The sequence below is a fragment of the Miniopterus schreibersii genome (genome assembly GCF_964146895.1).
Source record: "Miniopterus schreibersii genome assembly, chromosome: 1".
Classification (NCBI taxonomy): Eukaryota; Metazoa; Chordata; class Mammalia; order Chiroptera; family Miniopteridae; genus Miniopterus; species Miniopterus schreibersii.
Window position 1 is genome coordinate 74,209,983 of NC_138101.1, and position 18,842 is coordinate 74,228,824.

The window sequence follows — 18,842 nt, forward strand, 5'->3', positions numbered from 1 at the left end:
CTATTTAGTGTTTCTATTCCTCCACCCAGCTCGAAATCAGAAGTATTAACTTACTAAAATGAGTTTGGTTTATGAATTTTAAATTTTTAGATCTATGACCAATCAAAATAGGTGGCCCATGACCTCTTGGAACATTTTGTAAAGAGTTTATTGGAACATTTTGCCCTTTTCTGCAGAAGGGATCCATAGCTTTCATCCGCTTTTTCAAAAGTGTCCTTGACAAGAATAAAATGCCTATAATGTGTAATATTTTATAGGCATTGCAATTTTGTTGTTGTTGTTGTTGTTGTTTTGGGGTTTTTTTGTGTGTTTTTTTGTTTGTTTTTTTAAAATATGTCTTTATTGATTTCAGAGAGAAGAAGGGAGAGGGAGAGAGAGAGATAGAAACATCAATGATGAGAGAGTCATTGATCAAGCCCACAACCGGGGCATGTGCCCTGACCGGGAATTGAACCCCGATCGCCTGGATCCTAGGTTGATGTTCAACCACTGAGCCATGCCCGGCGGGGCTAGACATTGCAATTTTTAAATGTAAGAACTTAAGGATTTTTAAAATTTTATTTTTCTATTATAGTTGATATTCAATATTGTTTTATACTAGTTTCAGATGTATAGCATAGTGGTTAGACAATTTTATTATTTACAAAGTGATCTCCCTGATAATTCAAGTACCCACCTGACACCATACATAGTTACTACAGTATTATTGAATGTATTCCCTATGCTGTATTTTATATCTCTGTGACTATTTTGTAACTACCGATTTGTATTTCTTAATCTCTTCACCTTTTTCACTCAGCTCCCTCAAACCCATCCCCTCTGACAACCATCATTTTGTTCTCTGCATCTATGAGTCTGTTTCTGTTTTGTTTGTTCATTTATTTTGTTCTTTAGATTTCACATATAAGTGAACTCAAATGGTATTTGTCTTTCTCTGTCCTACTTATTTCACTGAGCATAATACCCTTTAAATCCATCCATGTTGTCACTAATGGTAAGATTTCATCTATTTTTTATGGCCAAGTACTATCCTATTGTATATATGTACCACAACTTTTTTATCCACTCATCTATTGATGGGCACTTGGGTTTCCTTTTATATCTTGGCTATTGTAAATAACGCTGCAATGAACATAGGGGTACATATATTCTTTCCAATTAGTGTTTTGGGCTTCTTTGAATATATCCCAGAGGTGAAATCTCTGGGTCATAAGGGCAGTTCCATACTTTTCTCCATAGTGGCTGCACCAATTTGCCTTCTCAAGGGCTCCCTTTTCTCCACATCCTCACCAATACATGTTGTTTGTTGATTTATGGATGGTAGCCATTCTGACAGATGTGAGGTGATATCTCATTATCATTTTAATTTGCATCTCTCTGATGATTAGTAATGTAGAGCATCTTTTCATATGTCTCTTGACCATGTGTATGTCCTGTTTGGATAAGTGTCTATTCAGGTCTTCTGCCCATTTTTTAATTGGGTTGGATTTTTTGGTTTTATTCATATGAGTTCTTGATACATTTTGGATATTAAACCCTTATTGGGTATATCATTGGCAAATATCTTCTCTGAATCAGCAGGTTGTCTTTTTGTTTTATTGACTGTTCCCTTTGCTGTGCAAAAACTTTTTAGTTTTGTTTATTTTTTTCTTTTGTTTCCCTTGCTTGAGAAGACATATCAGAAAAAAGTATTGCTAAGAGAAATGTAAAAGAGGTTACTGGCTATGTTTTCTTCCAGGAATTTTATGGTTTTGAGTTTTACATTTAAGTCTTTAATCTATTTTGATCTTACTCTTGTATATGGTGTAAGCAGTTTGTCTAGTTTCATTTTTTTGGCACATATCTATCCAATTTTCCTAACACCATTTATTGAATAACCCATCTTTACCCCACTGTATGTTCTTGTCTACTCTGTCATATATTAATTGACCAAATAGGCATGGGTTATTACTGGGCTCTGTATTCTGTTCCATTGACCCATGTATCTATTTTTATGCCAGTACCATGCTATTTTGATTGTGGTACAGTTTGATATCAGGTAGCATGATACCTCCAAGTTTGTTTGTTTTTCAAGATTGCTGTGGCTATGTAGGTTTTTTGCAGTTCTATATAAATTTTTGAATTATTTGCTCTAGTTCTGTGAAAAGCACCATTGGCATCTTCATAGAGATTTGTAGTATGAACATTTTAATGATGTTAATTCATTCTATCTATGAATACAGTATATGCCTACATTTATTTGTATCTTCTTTAATTTCTTTCTTCAATGTCTTACAGATTTCCAAGTACAGGTCTTTTACCTCCTTGGTTAAATTTATTCCTAGGTGTGTTTTTTAATGCAATTGCAAATGGGATTGTTTTCTTACTTTCTCTTTCTGATAGTTCAATGTTGATGTATAAAAATACAACTGATTTCTGAATATATATTTTATACCCTGATACTTTACTGAATTCATTTATCAGTTCTAGTAGTTTTATAGTGGAATCACTAGGGTTCCCTGTATGTGGTATCATGTCATCTGCAAATAATGACAGTTTTACTTCCTCCTTTCCAATTTGGATGTTTTTTATTTCTTTTTCTTCTCTCATTGCTGTGGGTAGAACTTCAATATTATGTTGAATAAGAGTGGTGGAAGGGGACATCCCTGTCTTGTTCCTGATCTTAAGGAAAATACTTTTAGCTTTTCCCCACTGAATATGTGGTTAGCTGTGGTTTGTCATATATGGCCTTTATTATGTTGAGGTATGTTCCCTCTTTTCCCACTTTGCTGAGAGTTTTTATCATAAATGGGTGCTGCATTTTGTCAAAAGCATTTTCTGCATCTATTGATGTGATCATATTATTGTTTTTTAGTTTCTTTATCTTTATTGTTGAAAATATTACAGATGTCCCCTTTTTATCACCATTAATCCCCTCCACCCCTCATCCATCCCACCCCCAGACCTTCCCCACACAAATGTCTGTGTCCATGGGTTATGCTCATAAACGTATAAGTTCTTTGATTAATCTCTCCTCACCCCCTCTCCCCTCTCCACCTTCCCTCCGAGATCCCTCAATCTGCTCCATGCTTCTATGTCTCTGGATACATTTTGTACATCAGTTTATTTTGTTTATTAGATTCCACATATAAGTGAGATCATGTGGTACTTGTCTTTCTCTGACTGGCTTATTTCACTTAGCATAATACTTTCTAGTTCCCTCTATGCTGTGCCAAAAGATAAAAGATCCTTCTTTTTTATAGCTGCATAGTGTTCCATGGTGTAAATGTCCCACAGCTTTTTTATCCACTCATCTACTGATGGGCACTTGTGCTGTTTCCAGATCTTAGCTATTGTAAATTGCACTGCTACGAACATAGGGGTGCATAAGTTCTTTGTGATTGGTGTTTCGGGTTCCTTAGGATATATTCCTAGAAGAGGGATCACTGGGTCAAATAGCAGGTCAATTTTTAATCTTTTGAGGAAACTCCATATTGCTTTCCATAGGGGCTTCACCAGTCTGCATTCCCGCCAGCAGTGTACTAGGGTGCCCTTTTCTCCACACCCCCGCCAGCACTTGTTGATGATAGCCATACTGACAGTTGTGAAGTGATACCTCATTGTGGTTTTAATTTGCATCTCTCTGATGATTAGCGACTTTGAGCATTTTTTCATATGTCTCTTGCCATTTGTATGTCCTCTTTGGAGACGTATCTATTTAGGTTCTTTGCCCATTTTTTCATTGGATTTTTAGTCTACCTTTTGTTAAGTTGTATGAGTTCCTTATATATTTTGGATATTAGCCTTTTATCTGATGTGTCATTGGCAAATATGTTCTCCCATACATTGGGCTCCCTTTTCATTTTGTTGGTGGTTTCTTTTGCTGTACAGAAGCTTTTTATTTTGATGCAGTCCCATTTGTTTATTTTCTCCTTAGTTTCTCTTGCCCTAGGAGATGTATCAGCAAACATATTGCTACGAAAGATGTCTGAGATTTTGCTGCCTATGTTTTCCTCTAGGATTTTTATGGTTTCCTGCCTTACATTTAAGTCTTATCCATTTTGAATTTACTTTTGTGTATGGTGAAAGTTGGTGGTCTAGTTTCATTTTTTTGCATGTACCTGTCCAATTTTCCCAACACCATTTATTGAAGAGACTGTCTTTACTCCATTGTATGTTCTTGCTTCCTTTGTCAAATATTAGTAATTGACCATAATGGAGTGTGTCAATTTCTGGGTTCTCTGTTCTGTTCCACTGATTTATATGTCTGTTCTTATGCCAGTACCAGGCTGTTTTAATTACAGTGGCTTTGCAGTATAACTGGATAGCTGGTATTGCGATTCCTTCAACTTTGTTCTTTTTTCTCAAGATTGCGTGGCTATTCAGGGTGTTTTTTAGTTTCATATAAATTTTCGAAGTGCTTGTTCTAGATCTGTGAAATATGCTGTTGGTATTTTAATAGGGGTTGCATTGAATCTATAGATTGCTTTGGGTAGAATGGACATTTTAAGGATGTTAATTCTTCCAATCCATGGACATGGTATATTTTTCCATTTGTTTATATCTTCCTCTATTTCTTTTTTCAGTGTCCTGTAGTTTTCTGAGTAAAGGTCTTTTACATCTTTGGTTAAGTTTATTCCTAGGTATCTTATTTTTTTAGTTGCAATGGTAAACGAGATTGTTTTTTTAGTTTCTCTTTCTGAGAGTTCATTATTGGTGCCATAAAAATGCCATAGATTTCTGGGTGTTAATTTTGTATCCTGCTACCTTGCTGAATTCATTTATTAAATCTAGTAGTTTTTTAGTGGAGTCTTTAAGATTCGCTATGTGCAATATCATGTCATCTGCAAATAATGACAGTTTTGTTTCCTCCCTTCCAATTTGGATGCCTTTTATGTTTTGTTTTTGTCTGATTGCTGTGGCTAGGACTTCCAGTACTGTGTTGAATAAGAGTGGTGAAACTGGACACCCTTGTTTTGTTCCTGTTCTTAGAAGAAATGGTTTTAGTTTTTGCCCATTGAGTTTGATGTTGGCTGTAGGTTTGTCATATATGGCCTGATTATATTTACCCTGGAGGGCCACAGCCTTCTCGGCCCTGGGAGCTGCAGCCTCCTTGACTTAAACTATGGGACCAAGGCCCTGAGAGGGACGTCACCAGGAGGTGTAGTTTTTTCATCCACAGCTCAAGTCTCCGACTCTTGGGACCAGCAAGCCTGATCCCAAGCTTCATAAAATGAGCCTGGAAGCTGCTGCTGCTCATGTGCTGGTCCAGGATCTGCACTGACTGGGAGTGACTCACAGTCGGTCCAGCATGAACTGGAAGGTTCTGGATCACGTGCCCCTCCTGCTGCATATCTTGGCAGCAAAGACATTAATTCTCTGCCTGGCATTTGCCAGAGTCAAAATATACCAGAGGAAAAGATTTGAAGTAAGACAGCAACAGCTCAAAGCTGAAAAGAAGAAGCAGCCAGAGAAGAAAGATAGCTAAAGGGAAGCCAGAGGCCTTTCTGGCCACGGTCCTCAGGGAGCTGCAGGCGCTCACCAGACCGAAGCAGTTACTGTCATGGACGCTCACCTTTTAAAGAGATGTTTCATCCACCAGAACCCGGAGTAGGTACTCCATGGGGAGGAGGGAGCCCGTCCAAATGAAAAGATTCACACTTGACCTCTAGGGACTCCAGCCCAGAAGAGAGATGGAATTCTTCACTGCTGAGGGACATGCCAGAGAATAAACTTCCAGCCTGAAACTTTAACTAAAGGGATGTGAACCATTAGATGCTTTTAAAGAACCAATATTATCTCTAGTAAATAAAATACCTTTGTAAAAAAAACAAAAACAACACCCCATATTAGTTTTATCCTTCATTTTGTTTATGTGGTATATCATATTAACTGATTTGTGGATAGCAAACCAAGTTTGTATCCCAAAAATAAATCCCACTTGTATGGGATTTTTAATGATCTTTCTAATGTATTGCTGAATTCAGTTTACTAATATTTTGTTGAGGATTTTTACATCTATATTCAGCAGGGATATTGGTCTATAATTTTCTTCTTTTTATAATGTCTTTGTAATGTCTTATTTTGGAATAAGGATAATGCTAGCCTCATAAAATGAGCCTGGGAGCCTTGCCTCCTCTTGAAATTTTTGGAATAGTTTGAGGGGGATAGGTTGAATATTTGGTAAAGTTCACCTGTGAAGCCATCTGGTCTAAGACTTTTGTTTGTTGAGAGTTTTTTTTATTACTGCTTTGATTTCATTGGTTGTAATTGGTCTGTTTAGACTTTCTGTTTCTTCTTCTTCTTTTTTTAATCCTCACTGGTGGATATTTTTCCCATGGCTTTTCAGAGAGAGTGGAAGGGGTCTGGGGAAGATCCATGTGAGAGAGACTCATCCATTGGTTGCCTCCCGCACACACCCCAACCGGGCCAGGGATCAATTGAGCCTGCAACCAAGGTACATGGCCTTGGCTGGAATTGAACCCGGGACCCTTCAGTCCACAGCCCGACGCTCTAACCACTGAGCCAAACCAGCTGGGGCTTCTGTTTCTTCTTGATTCAGTCTTGGAAGATTGTATGTTTCTGGTAATTTGTCCATTTCTTCCAGATTGTTCAACTTGCTGGCATATAATTGTTCATAGTATTTTCTTATAATCCTCTGTATTTCTGTTTTTCAGTTGTCATTTCTCCTCTATCTTATTTTATTTATTTGGGTTCTTTCTGATTTTATTCATCTGAGCTTTTACTCTTTTATTCTTAATGAGTCTGGTTAAAGATTTTATCTATTTTTTTTTTTTTTAATCTTTCCAAAGAACCAGCCCTTGGTTTCATTAATCTTTTGTATTTTTTTTTTAGACTCTATTTAATTTATTTCCACTTTGGGCTTTATATCTATCTATCATCTATCTATCTATCTATCTATCTATCTATCTATCTATCTATCTATCTATCATCTATCTGTCATCTATCTATCTATCTATCTATCATCTATCTATCTATCTATCTATCTATCTATCTATCTATCTATCTATCATCTATCATCTATCTATCTATTTATTTTTGTTGATCCTCACCTGAGGATATTTTTTCCCATTGATTTTTAGAGAGAGTAGAAAGGAGGGGAGGGAGACAGAGAGAGAGAGAGAGAAACATCAGTGTGGGAGAGAAACATCAGTTGGTTGCATCCAGCACGTGCCCCCAACCAGGGCCAGGGATTGAACCTGCAACCTACGTACATTCCCTTAACCAGGAATCGAACCCGTGACCCTTAGGTGCATGGGCCAGTGCTCTAACCAGCCAGGGTACTCTGATCTTTATTATATTTTTCCTTCTACTTACTTGGGCTTTGCTTGTTGTTCTTTTTCTAGTTTTGTTTGGTGGAAGGTTAGCTTGTTTATTTGAGATTTTTCTTGTTTCTTGAGTCAGGCCTGTATTGTTATGTATTTCCTCACTGGGACTGCTTCCGCCATGTACCATAGATTTCAGGTTGTTGTGCTTTTATTTTCATTTTTTCTAGGTATCTTTTGATTTCTCCCTTGATCTCATTGTTAATCTATTCATTGTTTAGTAATACATTATTTAACCTCTATGTGTTTGTGTGTGTTTTAGTTGGTTTCTGTAATTGATTACTAGTTTCACACCATTGTGCCTGGAGAAGATGCTTGATATGATTTCAAACTTCTTAAATTTACTGAGATTTGTTTTGTGGCCTAATATTTGGCTCTCCTGGAAAATGTTCCATGTGCACTTGAAAAAAATGTATATTCTGCTGTTTTTAGTATGAAATTCTCTAAAAATATCAATTAAATCCATCTGGTCTAATGTATCATTTAAGACCTCTATTTCCTTGTTGAATTTTTGGCTGGAAGATCTATCCAGTGATGTCAATGGGGTGTTGAAGTTCCCTAAGATGACTGTATTACTGTCAGTCTCTCCCTTTATTCCCACCAATAGCTGCTTTATATATTTAGTTGCTTCTATGTTGGCTGCATAAAGGTTTAGAGGGATTATTTATGTTCACTTGTTGGATTGATTCTTTTTTCATTTTGTAATGTCCTTCCTCCTTCTTGCTATCTAAAGTGCAGACAAAATAACTGGAACTCCAGTAGTCATATTAGATCATGAGGACTCTTGAAAATGGAAGTCACAAGCCATCCATAGAGTAGAAAGAAGATGGAAAGAGCCTGGGTCCCTCACACCAAGAGGACCAAATTAGTCTGGACTCTTTCCCTTTGGAAAGAGAAATAAACATCTTGTCATTGTTATTTTTTGTTTTTTTTTATCTTACAAACAAACTTTATCTTAATACACTTTGAAAGAGAAAGTAAATTTCAGATAGGCTTGCATTTTTTCCCCTTATAGATTTTCTTTTTATTTGCCATGGTATTTTTATTTCCCTGATGGAAGGAAAAATATATAGTATACTCTTTTATTTGTATCAATTTTAACATATTATTTAACCTATCTCCCTTCATTACCCTTTAGTGATTTAAAATAAATTTTATTCTTGGCCAGGTTGCTCAGTTGGTTGGAGCATTGTCCCGTACACCAATAGGCTGCGGTTTCATCCCTGGTCAGGGCGCTTATAGGGAACAACCAATTTATGTTTTCTCTCACACATTGATGTTTCTTTCCCTCTCTCTCTAAAATCAATAATCATATCCCTGGGTGAGGATAAAATAGGTATATATAAAATAAATTTTATTATATTTTATTTATAAAAAGCATACAATTATGTTGTATTTTTAAAGAAAAAGAATATGTATTATTATACTTGAATTTAATAAATAATCAAATTTATAGTATAATTCAAAGAACATTTATAAGGTTATAAGATATATTAGCTTATCCTAATTATTCTATCTTTAAAAATATATTCACATTGATCATTTCTTAATTTAACCTGGAGAGTTCAATTTTAAGGGGAAAATTCTTCCCAGTCATGTTATTTACCTACCCTAATTTATATTACTTTATGATCAAGGCCTTTGAGGCAACATCTAGTTCTGTTAGTGGCTTATACATTTCATTTCTAGATCAGATCTTAGTGGGTTTTGAAGGTCACTATCTTATTGGCTGTATATATTTGCTTGTCCAGATATATACAGCTGTACTCCTAAGTCAGGTACACTCATGCATAAAGTCTGAAATTCCCATCATTCCTTACTTCTGAATTTTCTGAAGCAGTTACAAACTCATACTTATGAGCAAGACCAGCAGCATAATTTGCAGGGTCCAGTGCAGAATGTAAATGTGAAGCCTCTTGTTTAAAATTTTTAAGAATTTCTAGATGGTAACAGCAGAGCATTAAACCAAGTGCACGATGTTTCTAAGTAATGAGGCTTTGCATCACACACCCATGAATCTGGCCCTGGGTAGACATTCAGTAGAATCAATCCACCACATACTAATTGCCTTATAGGAGAACATGCATGCCCATTTCTGGATATAAATATAATTTACCTCAGTCTCTACTATTCTTATACACACAAAGTCCAACATTCAATCAAATTACAAGAGATACCAAAAAGCAAGATAAAATTAGATAAAGTAGTCAACAGAGTTAGATATAGAGATGCTGCAGCTGTTGAAACTATCAGAGACTTTAAAATAACTATATTATAGTTATTAATATGTTAAAAGGTTCTAGAGGAAAAGGTGAATGGCATGAATGATGGGGAATTTTATCAGATGGACGGAAATTCTAAAAAAGAATTAAATGAGAATGCTATAAATGAACACCATTTTTATGGATTAAATTGTGACCTCCCCTCTTTCCCTCCAAACTTATATGTTGAAGTCTTAACTCTCCAATTTGACTGTATTTGGAGATAGGCTCTGCCCAAGCAGGTTAGTACAACCATGATATGAGACATGAAGAATTCCTTCAACAGGCTTATTAGCACAATGAACGTAACAGAGGAACGTAACAGTGAATTTGAAGATAGGTCAACACTGAAACGTAAGGAGCAAAAAAGCAGGACAAAAAAAAAAAAAACAGCATCCAAAAGCTGTGGAACAATATGAAATGGTCTAACTACACATATAACTGAGTCCTACAAGGATAAGAGAAAGAGGAAGACAGAAAAAGAGGTAAAGCTGAGATGTTCCCAAAATGAATGGAAAACAACAGACTCCAGATCCAGGAAGCTCAGAGGACCCCAAGCAAAATAAATACAAACAAAAACACAACTAGCACAACATAGTCGAACTGCTGAAAATGAGTGATAAGGGGGAAATCTTGAAGATGGCAAGAGAATAATGAAATAGTCCATAAGGAGGACATTATATTCATCAGACTTTACATCAGGCACTGTGCAAGCCTGAAGATGATGGAGTGATATATTTAAAATATACGTGGTCCCAACTTAATAATGGTTCAATTTGTGATTTTTCAACTTTACAATGGTATGAAAGTGATATGCATAATAATCAGCATGAGCTAGACAACACTTTATTATAAACTAAGATTTTGTTTGGTGTTTTTGTCCAATTTTAGGCTAATGTAAGTGTTCTGAGCACATTTGGGGTGCACTAGGCTAAGCTGTGATGTTTGGTAGGTTAGGTGTACTAAATGCATTTCTACTTAACAATGCAATGGGTTTATTGGGACGGAACCCCTTCATAAGTAGAGGAGAATCTGTACTGAAAGAAAAGAGTCAACCTCAAATTCTATATGCAGTGAAAATATCTATCACAAATAAAAGAAGAGAAGATTTTTTAAAGGCAAATAAGTGCTAAGTTTGGGGGCGGATGCTCTAACTACCGAGAAGCTGGGTAGGGCTGCAATTTGATGTTTTGATACATGTATGCATTGTGAAAAGATCACCACAACCAAGCTCATTAACATCTCCTTCACTCTGCATAGTCGACTAGGTTCTCGGCTGTCTCAATTTAATGTGGTACTGTGTATTAGAACTCACCTTCCTGCACAGATCACAGAGCAGGGGGAAGGTGGAGGCATTGGGCGTAGATGTCATTATCTCCTTTCTGTTTTTCCTTCATAGCTTGGGGCAGTGAGAGTGGTGTAAGGAAGGAAACCAGTTCTCCTGGTTGTCCCATATTTCCCCACCTTTATTGTCCCACACCTAGTGCAGTGTTCTTTGAACCCAACAGATAAGCAACTGATGACTTTGTTTTGATGAGTCTAAGTGTAGGTGGTTGCAGGGGTGCAGAACATAGTGTAATGCCTTAATTTCTAACTCTGCCAAATGTAATACTTTACATATCAGCCCATCACACCGGCTATGGAGCCTTTTGTTTGCAGGTTTTTCCTAGGGAGTGGTGTTACATATTTGTGAAATGAATACATGGAAGTAGTCCCGCCACCGGAAGTGGTATGTCCCAGGCCATGGTGGCACCTGGGCAGCAGGTGGCCAGGGTGGCTGCTTGTCACCCTGCAGAATCTGCCTGGGCACCCAGCTCTGCACTAGGCGACCGGCTGCAGGACCTGCTGCTCTTGCAGCATGAGCAGGACCCCCTCTTAACTGTTCTTGGGCTGTTCTCTTCGGGCCAGGACATCTTCTGGGCCTCTCTGGCCATGGCAGCTTTGGCTCTACCCAGGTCCCAGCGCAGCCTCCCAGTGCAGAGTTTCCAGACTGGGATTGCTTAGATGTGTGCTCCACGCCTTGGCACTCCGGCTTTGCCATGGGGCTGTGGCACCATCTGTATCCTGGTACTTGGTGTTGATCTTCTCCCTCCTCTCTGTGTGTTCAGTGATGCTATAGGAGAGCTCAGGCTGTAGGGGAGCAGATGACCCTCACCACTCACATCCCCTTTGGCTTGGGTGCCCATTTCTCGGTTCCCTTGAACCAGGTATCCTGCATGTCCCAATGCGGTGACATGTTGTCTCTGAAGGTAAAAGACCAGCGCTTCTACTCCTTCTTGAACAAAACTAGACATTTCTCCAACACAAAACTCTTTGACAATGCTGTGGGCGCCAACCGTAGATTGTGAAAAACAACCTTGGGACACTCACCCCTCCCAGAGGGAAATAAAAACTGAACGTTGGGGATGGAGTGAAAACCAGAGTCACACAAGGGGGCACAAGATTCATGAACAGAAAATAAAAGCCGTCATCCCAAGGGCAGGTGCCTGAAAAACAACAACAAAACAAATGAATACATGGAGAACTTAAATCCAGAGGCCCTAACAGACGTTGCTTCAACACTGTCATCTTGATATATGTGGACTGTAAGTTACACTCATTAGAGTTGGCCAGTGAAATTCACATCTCCCTGGGCATGTCTGATGAGCCTATGGGGCAGGACGCAGGAATCTATTGGCAGTTTTGGAGGAGTGACCCAAGGGGAGGAGAATAGAAGGGGAATAGAGAGGACATCCTGGTTTTTGTCTGAGATTGCTCCTGGTCTCACCCCTTGGCCATGTGTGAGAACCTGATGGAAAGAAAAACTATAGGTATAACCTGAGGATACAGGTTTCATGGAGGACTCGGTGAGACTGGGGTACAAGTAACTTGTTTTAGTGCAAATGCAGTCCTGCCAACTGGATCCCAGGGACTCCCCAAAGTGTCTGAATGCGGCTCGTGTGTGTGTGTGTGTGTGTGTGTGTGTGTGTGTGTGTGTGTGTGTGTGTGTAGGGCTGAAGTTCTACACTAGCAGATGGAGTTATGGGTTATTATCAATATTGTCAAGGAATTATGGGTTATTATCAATAGCTTGACCTTATCTGAACATATCAGCCAGTAAGGCCAGGGAATATTTCAGTCAGAGACCAACCCCACCACCAAAAAATAAAAAAAGAAATAAACCAAAACCCCCAAACCCCAGAAACTGGCCAGGAATTTCAGAGGTAATTTTTTTACAAAGAGGTTTATTGGGGATTCAGTTGGCATGCAAAAACTGCACATATTTGAAGCGTACAATTTGGTGAATTTTGACATGTCTACACCTGTAAAACCCCAGTCCAGACGATGCCTCTTTGTAATCCTTATTCTTGCCCCTTCCTGTCCTCTCATCTGACAACCTGCTTTCTGTCACCATACATTAGTAATACATTTTCTAGAAATTTATGTCAAACAAATGGACTCAAACAGTAAATACTCATTTTTTTAGAAAATTGTGCTAAAAATATATAACACAAAATTTACCATTTTGATGATTTTTAAGTACACAATTCGTGGCATTGAGTATATTCAGGTTGTGCAACCATCACTTCCATCCATCTTCAGAATTCTTTTCATCTTGCAAAACTGAAGCTCTATGCTCATTAAACAATAACACCCATCCTCCACTTCCTACAGCCCTGGCAACCACCGTTCTACTTTCTGTCTTTAAGATTTTGACTACTCTACGTACCTCATATAAGTGGAACCAGACAATACTTGCATTTCTGTAATTGGCTTATTTTATTAGTAAAATATCCTTGAGGTTCAGCTGTCCTGTAGCCCGTTGCAAAATTTCCTTCCTTTTTAAAGGCTAATAACATTCCCTTGTATGTATGGACCACATCTTCTTTATCCACTCATCTGTTGATGTCTGGGTTGCTTCCATGGGTTAGCTATTATGAATAATGCTGCTGTAAACATCGTATACGGGTATCTTTTTGAGACCCTACTTTCAATTCTTTTGGGTCTATATCCAGAAGTGGATTTTCTGATTCACATGGTAGTACTATTTTTAATTTTTTGAGGAACTGCTATACTGCTTTCCTTAGTAGCTGCACAATTTCACATTCCCAGTGGTGCACAAGGGTTCCAATTTCTCCACATCTTTGTCACCACTTGTTATTTTCTGTGTTTTTTGGTTTTTTAAAAATATATCTTTATTGATTTCAGACAGAGGAAGGGAGAGGGAGAGAGAGAGTTGAAACGTCAATGATGAGTCATTGATCGGCTGCCTCCTGCATGCCCCTGACTGTGGATTGAGCCCGAAACCTGGGCATGTGCCCTGATCCAGAATCGAACATGGCCTCCTGGATTCTACGTCGATGCTCAACGGCTGAGCCACACCTCGGTGGGCTTGTTTTGTTTTTTAATAGCCATTCTGACACCTGTGAGGTGGTAACTCATTGTAGTGTTGATTTGCATTTCCCTAAGGGTTAGTGATACTGAGGATCTTTTCATTGCTGTTATTTTATTTATTTTTTTTTGGAGTCTTTTTCCTTCTGTTTTATTTTGTATGGTTTCTTTTTAATTGTTCCCAGAGCTCACAATTGTGTTTTTGTTGTTGTTGCTGTTTTTCCCCTCTACAGTGGTACCCTGGTTTTTGAACATCTCTGTTGACGAACATTTCGGTTTATGAACGCCGTAAACCTGGAAGTAAATGCTTTGGTTTTTGAACACGCCTCGGTAGTCGAACATGCCACACAGCTTCCGCTGAGGGCAAGATCCCGAGACCTAGTAATCGGCTGTTGATCCCTCGGTTTTCGAACGTTTCAGAACTCGAATGGTCTCCCTGAATGGAGTATATTTGAAAATCGAGGTAGCACTGTATTTTATTTTAGGTGGTTTCTATTGTTGTTTTCAAGTCACTAAAGTTTTTCTTCTTCAATGTTTAATCCGCTTTAATCCCAGCCAGTATATTTTAAAACCTGAGATAGTATAGTTTCAAATGCAGAAATTTTGTTTGGGGCTTTAAAAATTTATCTTCCATGTCTCTACTTGACATGTATAACCTTTCCTCTAGCTTTTTTAAACAAATGGAACAAAGCAATTGTTACTGTTTTAATGTGCTTGCCTGCTAATTCTAACATCTGTATCAGTTCTGCTTTGATTTTGATTGACTGACCATCTTATCATTGTGAGTCATATTTTCCTGCTTATTTGCCTGGCTGGTAATTCTCAACTGAATTGTGGGCTTTACCTTCTTGGTTGCTGGATATTTTTTGCATTCCTGTAAAAGTTCTTGAGCTTTGTCCTGGGATGTGGTTAATTGCTTGAGTATATTTTGATCCTTTGGGGTCTTGCTTTTAATGTGTGTTAGGCAGGATTAGAGCAGCTCTTAGTCTAGGGATAATTCTTTCCCACTACTAAGGCATGGCCTTTCTGAACACCCTACCTAATGCTCCATTAATTATGGTATTAGGAAGTGATTCAGGCTGGCTGGTGGAAACAGGCATAATTCTTAACCCCATGTAAGCTGAATGTTGTTCCCTCTAATCCTCTAGGGTGGCTCTTTTCCTGGCTTTGAGTAGTTTTCTTACACGCATTTGGTGATTAGTACTCCGCTGAAATATAGGACAGGAAAGCAGTCTTTCCATATCTGCAGATCTGTGGGTTCTCTCTCAGGGCTGCCCTCTCCTCCATGTTCTCCTCCCTGCGAACTCTAATTGCCTTTGTCTCTCTGGACGCTGAGCTCCATCTCCAGCTCAGGAAGTCTGCTAGCCTCCACCTGGGCTGCTCCTCCCTGCACCATGCCCCAAAACTCTCTCAAGGCAGCAAGCTGGGACCAGCATAGGCTCACCTTGTTTTTTTCCTATCTCTCAGGGACCAGATTCATTGCCTCATATCCAATGTCTTAAAGACTGTTATCTCATATATTTTGTTCATTTCTTTAGTTGTTTTAAACATGAGGGTAATTTGTTCCCTATTACTCCACCTTGGCTAGACATGGAAGGCTGAACAGAGCTTTTTTTTTTTTACGCTTTTAAAAAAAAAAATTATATCTTTATTGATTTCAGAGAGAGGGAGAGAGAGTGAGAGAGAGATAGAAACATCAATGATGAGAGAGTCATTGATTGGCTGCTTCCTGCACCCCCCGACTGGGGACCGAGCCCGCAACCCAGGCATGTGCGCTGACTGGGAATCAAACCTCTATCTCCTGGGTCGATGCTCAACAGCTGAGCCACTCCCATCTGGGCTGAACAGAGCTTTTTAAATACAGGAATTTGGTTCCAAAAATCTCTGAAGGGCTGAAGGAGAAAAATGGAAAAGGTGAAATAGCTCAGAGAATTGTACTGCAGGAAGCAAACTCTGGAGGAACAAAAAGGAGATGATGTTACATGACTCCAGGAGTACTTATGGCTGATACTGGTGGAAACTGTTGCTACTGAAATCAATGCTGCTGTGAATATAAAAATTTTCAGAGCCTGTAACTCCCAGAAGCTGATGGTGGTCAACCACTGCTCTCTTTGCTGGAACTGCCAAAGGCTGCTGGAATCTGGAACCATCTCTTGCTGATAGAGATGCCACTAGAATCAGATAAAAAGGAAGGATTATGTCTTCTTTTTTTTCATCTGCCTTACAACTCTTTTTAGGACTTGCCATTGGCCAAACTTAGTCAGAAGCAAGTGCAAGATTATCTGGGAAGCTCATCAAAAGAGCTTAAATCAAATTTTCTGTTTCAGATCTAATTAGAAATGAAAAACACTTAGCTATCTGCCTTGCCTGACTGTTCAAATATAATTAGCTGTTAGTCAGGGTTTTTTTTCAGATGCATTATTTCCTTAGTGGTGTTTTCATAATATTTTGTCATTTGATCCTTGTATAATTTTTTCTTGGTCTGTTCAATGTACCACACAATATTTTTCTTTCATAGTTACTGATGGTAACATATCTGCCAGGGATCCCAAAAACCAGATGTAGCAGATGGCAGTTTCATACTCTAAAGAACTATGGTACTGGCTGTGTGCCTAAATGTTGAATGGATTAATGTAGGAATAAAAATTAGCTGGCAATTGGTTTAAAGGCAGAATTTCAGAACTTTTCACAAAGAAATGTCCTACATACCATGCACAAAGAATATAGGAGAAATGAATCATCAGTGGGCACTAATAAGGACCAGGAGATACATCTAGAACTCTGAGGGGAAGCTCAATGTATCTGTACTCTTCCACCTGCTGCTCAACCAATAGATGTTAACCTCCAGGTCTAATGAAGTAAGAGATCATTCTTTCCACAAATACTTATGGATGCCTGTTATGTGCATAGCACTAAGGTAGACAATGGAATTCTATGAAGTACAACAAGCTCAAATTTTGGGGGAAGGGAAGGAAAATAAAATACAACATGTTTACTGACATGGTAGAGCCATTATGAAAATGGTGTGGTTCCTCAAAAATTAAAAGAACTATCATATCATACAGAAACCCCACTTCTGTGGATATATCCAGAGGAAATAAAATTGGTACCTCAACAAGATATCTGCACTCCCATGTTGATTGCAGCATTATTCATAATAGTCAAGATATGGAAACAACTAAGTGTCCCTCAACAGATGAATAGATAAAGAAAACGTGGTGTGTATAAGATATATATACACACACACAATGGGATATTATTCAGCCTTAAAAAAAATTCTGCATTTCAACAACATGGGTGAAACTGGACAGTATGCTAAATGAAATAAACCAGACATATAGCCCAGCCTGTGTGGCTCAGCAGTTGAGCATCGACCTATGATCCAGGAGATGTTGGTTCGATTCTGGTCAGGGCACATGCCCATGTTGCCAGGTCAACCCCTGGTGGGGGACTTGCAGGAGGCAGCTGATCAATGACTCTCTCATCATTGATGTTTCTGTGTCTCTCTCTCCCTCTCCCTTCTTCTTTCTGAAATCAATAAGGACATACTTAAAAAAACAGACACAGAAAGACAAATAACTGCATAATCCCACTTATATGAAGAATCTAAAGAAGTCAAACTCATAGAATTAGAGAGTAGAATGGTAGTTACAGGGGCTGGAGGTGGGGGAAATGGGAGATGTTGGTTAAGGAATACAAAGTTTCTGTTGTCCAGGATAAATAAGTTCTGGAGATCTAATTATAGCATGATGACTATAGTTAATACTGTCTCATGAACTTGAAATTTGCTGAGGGAGCAGATCTTAATTGTTCTCACATATTCACAAAAAGGTAACTATATGAGGTGATGGATATGTTAATTAGCTTGATTGTGGTGATCATTTCACAACATATATATGCATCAAACATCACATCGCACACCTTAAATATATGCAATTTTAATTCTTCATTTATACCTCAATAAACATGGCGGGGGGAGTTAACTGTCAAAAAGTGAAAGTGAACACTCTGAGTTGAGAGGAGGAGACTGATTCACCCATTGCAGAGCTCTCAGGCAGTGGGACTTGAAATGGCCTTTTACTCATGGCTCTGGTCAATGTTTATTTAATAAAGGGGACAACACTAACCACGCCACTGGTGTTTAGAGGACTGCGCATAATACAGCACTCTGGTCAGAGTGGAGGGTGGAAAGGTTTAAATGGCAGACTGAAGATTATGTACTTTATCTTGTAGCTGGTGTAGTCTTTGGACCTTCTGAGCGAGAGACTGGTGGAGGAAGGGAAAGAATAATTGATGTAGAATCATGGAGCATAAAGGGATTTGGGCGCACACCTGCTGTTTCATCATGGATTCTGTCGCAGTGCTCCCTGACGGACACAGAGACCTCACTATGTCCCAGACCTGGCACACACAGATGTAAGAAGAGGAGATAGCCCGGCCGGGCGTGGCTCAGCGGTTGAGCATCAACCTGGGTTCCAGGCGATCGGGGTTCGATTCCCGGTCAGGGCACATGCCTGAGTTGCGGGCTCGATCAATGACTCTCTCATCATTGATGTTTCTATCTCTCTCTCTCCCTCTCCTTTCCTCTCTCTGAAATCAATAAAGATATATTTTTTTAAAAAAAAAAAAAAGAAAAAAAAAAAAGGAGATAATTTTCTTAGCCCATTTCAACCCTGTTCCCTCCCCCTTCCCCCACTCCGATCTCTATAGTCTGCTGGTGCCTGCTTTTTAATATCAAAATCTAAGAGCTTCTGAGTCTCCACCCTCTCCTCTTCCAGCCAACCCAACCCTCCCATCCCAAATCCATTCCAGTCCGTAGTGTTGCATCTCAGATACTGAGTCCAAGTTTTGCTTGTACAGCCCAGAACATTGTCAATGGAAGAAC

The 18,842-nt window shown here is 38.8% G+C and overlaps 1 pseudogene across 1 annotated transcript; it reads left to right on the top strand.

The window, feature by feature from the left end:
* The first annotated feature begins 5,290 nt into the window (after positions 1 to 5,290).
* Positions 5,291 to 5,534, top strand: LOC308559536 (small integral membrane protein 11 pseudogene; annotated as a pseudogene). The gene has a single exon. The product of its transcript is annotated as a small integral membrane protein 11 pseudogene (transcript).
* The last annotated feature ends 13,308 nt before the right edge of the window (positions 5,535 to 18,842 follow it).